The 7,500-nt window shown below is 41.9% G+C and overlaps 1 protein-coding gene across 1 annotated transcript in view; it reads right to left on the reverse strand.

The window, feature by feature from the left end:
• Positions 1-7,500, reverse strand: part of TBC1D32 (TBC1 domain family member 32) — a 1,886,357-nt gene that overhangs the window by 1,606,405 nt on the left and 272,452 nt on the right. The window lies entirely within an intron of this gene.

A 7,500-nucleotide genomic window follows, 5' to 3' on the forward strand; every position in this document is an offset into this window, starting at 1 on the left:
AACTTACTACAACTGAAAAACAAAACAGCTGGTCACTACTGCAGACTGGCCTGCCAGTGTGCAATCCTGCTAATTATACAACAGATGCTGCAACATACAAGAAGATATTTAACATGAACTGCAATGGCAAGTAATTCTGCACAATGAACTTAATAAGCACCTACATATAGCAAACTAAGTGGTATCCACTGCTAAAGTACAACTTTCAGATGTCCTTCATTAGATACTACCATTTTTTCATTCCCTACCAAAGTAAAACAGGGAAAGTGCACTTCCAGAACTGAAGTTACATTTTTAAAGCAGAATTATGCAATAATGGCTCACTGCCCTTGAAAGGTGTGCACAGTGACTGGAAAGCCCCGTTGTAAATCCAGCATAAACCACTAGAAAAAAAGTCCATCTGCTACTACACCATTGAGCAGCCAGACATTTTTATTAGCATATGCTTAGAGGACACAGCAGAATACATTAAATATCAGGTTTGCTCTGCAAAACCGAAGGAACACAAAATGCACCTGATTTTGCTTTGGCTTGTATTTCTGCAGTGTCCATCCTAAAGTTTTGGCAGACTCTCATATGTCTGAACTAGTCCAACTTTCTCAGAATGTCCAGATTTTTCCCTCAACAGTTTTGGCCTTTTCCTCCTACAAAATGTTGTCTTCTGACAAGCCACTGTAGATTTGAGTCATTAAATAATGACAGATATTTGAGGTTTACTGTTCACAACTGTCAGAAAAAGGGATCCTAGTACACAACCTACTACTGCAGTAACTTTCTAGGTTTAAAAGATTAATAAAGTCTGTCCGGTTATGGACTTTTGCTCCCCCAATTATGCTGGACTTTGTCTAGGGTTTTCATTAATAGCCCATAATGGCAGGAGGAGAAAAAAAAACAGCAATGAAGAAAATTCATTGATTTTCCTGAACAGCAATGCTGCATTGTGCAAGGTGGGAAAGTAATTTCCATATGCATGAGCAGCGCATCGTGATTAAACCACTCCATCCATTGCTCAATCCTGTGATACCCACACCCATTTGCAGGTCATTGCTTAATTATGCATATAAATCCTTGCTGTGGACAGTCAACACTGAAACTACAAACACTCTGAAAAGACATACATACATACATATATATATATATATATATATATATATATATATATATGGGTATACCTTCTTTAAATGAAATTATGTTTAACCAAATTTTACTTACCCGACCTCACTTCTCCAAAGCTGTATTCCACTGAACACATGGAATGCCAAAATCCTTTCCCTGTGAAAGGAACCACTTGGCCACCATGGGAATAAACCTAAACAGACCAAAAGTAAACCCACCAAATGGGAGTGGGGTTTGCTCCCCCACAGCCCCTACTTAAATATACCAACTCCAAGACTGCACTACACTGAAGAGAGGGCAAAGTTCACCATGATGGCCAAGTGGTTCCTTTCACAGGGAAAGGATTTCAGCAGTCCATGCGTTCTGTGGAATGCAGCTTCGGAGAAGTGGGGTTGGGTGAGTAAAATTCAGTTAGATGTAATTTTGTTTAAAGAAAGTAGACCCATACATACACACACACACACACACACATGTATATATATTTCGCACATACATATTATATATACACACACACACACACACTATATATATATATATATATATATATATATATATATATCCTATGTATATACAATATACACACACATATGTGCATATGTATATGTGTATGTGTACTGCATATGTATAAATAAACCTTTATGCAGTACAAAGTAAGGAATGGATGTTTTAAATAGGGGCATACATTAACTACTGTTACAAAAGCAAGTATAAACAACCACCTCTTGAATAAGTTACTTCAGCTTTGTTTTGAACTCTGTCAATGTTTGCTGATTTCTTATCTCTGCTTGAAGATTATTTAATGTTGCTTAAGCGAGTTTGATAAAAGCCCTTTCCCCACTACTGTCTCAAAATGTGGTCTAGTCAGAACTATGCCATCATACACGAGGGCACTAACTACGTATCAGTTTCATTTTATCTCAGATGTGCATTGGTAGCCTTTAAAACAACTTTAGGAGATAACAGTGATGGGTTTGGATGACTGAATATACATACATATGTGTGTGCTCTAACTTGGAAACACTTACACAACACTAAGCTATCTCCCAGTCTAAACCTTGCTTTAACCTTAACCAGCAAAGGTGCACATGCACTACTCCCCCAGCTTTTGAAATATGCAAATGTTTCAGCATTTACATATATATATATATATATATATATATATATATATATATATATATATATATATTGATATATATAATACAATACACACCCAGAACTCATTCACCAACGTAGAAAACAGGTGTGTGTGTGTGTGTGTGTGTGTGTGTGTGTGTGTGTGTGTGTGTGTGTGTGTGTGTAGGGATAGCAGACAGTTAATTTGCTCAGGCTCAAACCTTGCACTTAGTTACAAGAAACAAGAGCCTGAATCCTCTATCCCAACCAACCACCAAACTGTTAAAAAAATTGAGTTTCAAGGAATTGAGTTGTAAGTTAATCTTCAAGGAACTGAGTTTCAAGTGCATTTTGAAGGAATTGTGAGCTTCAAGGGAACAGAAGTTTACTGCTGCTCATGCTGTTTACAATGTGCAACAGTTTTACTTAGCAAATGATATCACTATTGTGCTATAGAATTTAGGTTCATAAGTAGGTACTAGGCTATAAGGGCATTTATAAGCCTAGCCAGAGTGTGTCGGCTTTCACCGCCCCATTGATTAATTAACTGAGCCTCTGTCAAGCAGAGCCAATGAAGTGATCCCAGGGGTGTATTTTCTAATACCCATCCACTTGTCAAGGTTTCTCTTGAAGAGTGTTAGTGAGGGTCTCTGCCTAATGTAGTTAGGAATTTTGTTCCAAAGCATGGGGAGTCTCTGTGACAGGAATCTATCCCTTAAGCATATTCTATTCATTGTTGTGGCGAGGTTTAGCTCACTAGAGCGCGTGGCTCACAGTGACTTGGATTTCTTTAGGTGGAGCATGTCCATCAATTCTGAGTTGGATATGACTTTGTAAGTCAGGCTGAGATGACCTCTGAGTAAGCGATATGCCACTGAGTACAGCCGGAGTTTTTTCAGTCGGGCTGCATAGGACATATGTTTGAGGCCAGTAATCCTCTTGGTGAGATACTTTTGTGGTCTTTCCAGCTGTTGGAAGTGTCTTGTGAGGTACATCCCAAATGGGACATTGTACTCTATGATGGGTCTGATGAGTGACGAGTAGAGGGGCACTATAACCTCTTTATTTCTAGATGCCAACCCTTTAGTAATTAGATGGGCCACATAGAAGGATTTCCTAACTACTTTGGCAATATGATTGTCAAAGGAGAGATTACTATCTACCTGGGTCCCCAGATCTCTTATTATCTCTTCTGTATTAAGGGGGCTGCCACCTATGTGGTAATTCGTGGGTGCTTTGTTTTTCCAAAACGGGATGACTATGCATTTTTTGTCATTTAGCTTGAGGCCATGACTTTGACACCCGGTATCCGTCTCAGTAAGGCCCTTTTTGGAGGATGTCCGTGTCAGCCAGAGTCAATTATGGCTCTCAGTTTGCAGTCATCGGCGAAATTGGTTAGCCATAGTCCTCCTGTATTTGCCTGCACTTCTGAGAAGTATATGCCGAACAGTAGGGGTCCCAGGACCGAGCCTTGTGGGACACCACTTGTGACTGGTTTAGAGTCGGACCTGGAGCCCGCTATTCTTTCCGTGTGAGTTCTGTCTGTAAGCCAGTTGGCAGCCCATCTTGTGACGTAGGGGTTTATGTTCAGGCTGGTATGTTTTTCTGTAATACACCAGTGGGGAATGGTGTCAAAAGCCTTGGCAAGGTTAAGGTAGGCTGTGTGAACCACCTTTCCCTCGTCTATGGCCTAGGTGACTGTCTTGAAGAAGTCAACCAGGTTTAGTAGGCATGATCTGCCCTTAACAATGCCGAACTGGGTTGGGTCAAGTGTTTGGAGGTTCCCAATGTCTTTGTTAATGAGTTCCATGATGATGTGCTCCATAGCCTTGCAGACCAGGTTAGTCAGGCTTATGGGGCGATAGTTACCATGGTCAGTTGTGGCCCCTCCTTTGTGAGTGAAATAACCGCTGCTGTGTGCCATTCTATGGGCACGTAGCCTGTGGAGAGGCTGAGGCTGAACAGCGTGTTTAGGTGGGGGGTTAGTTAATTCTGTAGTTCATGCAAGACACAGCCTGGGACACCATCTGGCCCCATTGACGCTGTGTTTTTGGCTTTTGGAAGGGCTGTTTTCACCTGTGCGTCTGTGATTTCTGGGACACTACACTTTTCTGGTACTGTTGTGGGCCCTTTTGGGGGTGAGAGGGGGGTGAAGTTTGCACTGAATCTATTTGCCAGGATGTTGGCAGTATCAGTAGGTTCAGTATATTTTGTGCTATTTTGCACCAGCTCAGTGCATATCTGCGAGTTGCCACTTAGATTTTTAACATAGCTAAAGAAGGCTTTGTGGTTATCTTTTGAATCCTTGGCTATTTTTCTTTTGAAGCTAGCCTTGGCTGATTTTATGAGGGACCTTAGTTTCTTACTGAGACTGATCAGGGATGTCTTTCCTTCTTGGGATTTGCTTTTTTTCTGAACTAGTTTCCTCCTTCTATTGTATAGCCTGTTTATGGCAGGGGTCCACCAGACTGGTTTCCTTCTCTTAGAGGAGTGAGTCTTGGTTTTGCTAGGGATGGCACGATCCATGCATCCTTGTAGGTGCTCACAGAGTGCATTTGTAAAGGTTTCTGCATCTTGGGCAGCGTTATCCATTAGCATGGGGGCTGTGATACTTACTGCCTCTGACTTAATTAAGGTGAAGTTTGCTTTAGAAAAGTTTTTTACTGTAGTTTCCTTAGTTGGGGGTGGTGGTGGAGTGTGGACATCCAGAGTGATTAGTTTATGGTCTGATCTAACCATTGACGGGGTGACCTCCAGTGTGGAACAACTGTCGCCCATGTTGGTGATGACCAGGTCCAATATGTTTTCACCTCTGGTAGAGGAATTAACCAGCTGATCCAGGGAGTTTGAGTTAATGAATTCCAGAAAGCACTGGGCCTGGGAGTTGGTACTTCAGTAGTTTTCCTAGTTAATGGTAGGGTAATCGAAATTGCCCAATATCAGGGTGTTCAGTAGGATCTTCATGTTTTCCAGTGTCTCCAGAAAGACGGAGTGGTGGTCCTGGGTCATGGAGGGTGATCTGTAGCAGGCCACAATTTGCATTGCAGATTTCCCCGATGTTAGTTGCACAAGGATGATCTCAGAGGTATCATGCTGCGCCACTAACCTGCAGGTGTAGGTATCCTTGATGAATATGGATATACCCCCTCCTTTTGTGTTTCGGTTCGTGTCCTGTGGCTGAAACATGTGGTATGATTTGTAGCCCGGTAGTGCTGAGGTGCTCTCTGGAGCCTTGAACCAGGTTTCAGTTACTGCACAGATGTCGGCATTCTCCATACTGGAGTGCTTTGAGCATGTGTATTTTGACATTTCATCTCCTGGCGTTGAGTAGCATAACCCTCAGTTTTTAGTTAATTGTGCTGTTTACGGAGGTGGGTTTGACTTTTGAGTCTTGCCTAAAAAAGGCACTATGGGGGCAGTAAGAGCCTTGGCCAGTATTTGAAAGCCTAGGGGTGACAGGTGCAAGCCATCTCTTGTGAAGCAATGCGGCTTGTTGAGCATGTCATCCCATGCTGACAGACACTGGATCCCCTTTGAATGACATCAGAAGCTTAGCCAATTGTTGAAATTAATCATTTTTTCTTTATACTGAGGTATCATTCTTGGTGAGGGCAGGATGCTACTCAGGGTCTGGGTCATACCCACCTGGGCTACATGATCAGAGAGCACTTCTATGTCTCTTTTCATGTAGTCCAGGGAGGTATGTCTCAGGTCATTCACACCAACACAAACAATAACAGAGTCATATTTGTACTTGTTCTGGACTGACCTGAGTGCTTGTGTTATGTGCTGGAATCTGGCTCCCGACAGGATGCTAAAAGTAACCTTCTCCTTGTCCAGCCTAGTGAGTGGGATGTCAGTGTGCCTGACTATAGAGTCACCTATTACTAGTGTGTTAGGTATGTTATTTCGCCTTAAGGGCTGTGACTGCGCAGCACACTGATTTTGTTTTATGTGTTGTCTGGTTTGTGATAGGAGGTGCAGGTTGTTTGGGTGTCTGCTTTGGAGGTCTCTGATGCTTTTGCAGGTTTTTATTTAGAGCCTCCGAGTATGATTTTGTGTATTTATGTGTATTTTTTGTCAGTACTGGTTTATTAGGTCTATGTGTGGCTGGAGGTGTGGTGCAAGTGTTAACCTTCTCCTCTTGACTGTCTGTTCCAGTCTTGGGTGGAGAGAGCTTAGCCTCTAGTTTGGCTGTATAATCGCATCTCTTGCATATGTTAGTGTTTTGTGGTAGGAGGAGAGGATTGTCTGTGTACATGAGGCAGTTGTAACATTGCCTCAGGATACCCAGATTCACCAGCTGGACTGGAGAGTACACCTGAAATTGCCCTTTGGTCATGCCTGAATAGTAGGATGAGCTGCTTAGTCGCTTTGTTGTTGAGGGGTGAATAAACAGCCTTGCCCTGCTGGGCAATCAAGTGTCAGGGTATATTAGTGCTTGCTATTAGGTCTGAGCAAGTGCTGGACCGTAGGATGCTTTTTGAGTGCTTAGGTTGAGAGTTAGACTAGTTTCAAGGGAAAAACTGAAGAGGAGACTTAGTGGAGCCGGGAATAATTTAACCCTAGCTAACCGGCACTGCCTGGTGAGCAAAACCGTTTATAGCAGGTAAGCAGCAATTTTAAAGCACTGTGAGTAGTAAAACAGGTAGCATTCTTGCTTTTGATGCAGAAGGCTGTAGATTCTACTCTCACATCATGTAAATGTACTACTGATACTGCATTGTATTTTAGGGGGGGGGGTGAAGTTTTGCAGTCCTGAGTAAGTCCTCCTTTGGACGAGATGCCTAGTAACTATGAACCTGTTGTCAGTTTATTACCAGCTTAACATTTTTTAAATGTAGCATAGGCAATTTATTCTTCAAGGACAGCAGGCACTGGATTTGTACATGAAACACTCAGATGACTTTTAATTCTACAGAGATTGTGCATATTGACTGATATTAGTAGACTGTAATGACAGAAATTTGAGTGGACTTTTACGGTTGAAAAATTCTGAACTGGGTAGTTTTGTCACTGGTTTATGCATTTTGTTTCATTGCTTAATGGAAACATGTTCAAAACTAAAAATGTAAAACATGCTCTAACAAGTGATGCTGTATTATACAAGGAATATAATTAATACAATCAGGAAGGTGAATCAAAGAAAACATGCATGTATGCATGGCCCCTAAAAATGTCTGCAAAGGGCCTATGATTTGAAAAAAAAACAAAGGTAAACTTTATCTGCAACTGGCCAGATGCATTTTCTTTGAATGTGTGTTCCAATGG

This window comes from Protopterus annectens, chromosome 1.part1 (genome assembly GCF_019279795.1).
Source record: "Protopterus annectens isolate FY-2018-M chromosome 1.part1, PAN1.0, whole genome shotgun sequence".
NCBI lineage: Eukaryota > Metazoa > Chordata > Ceratodontiformes > Protopteridae > Protopterus > Protopterus annectens.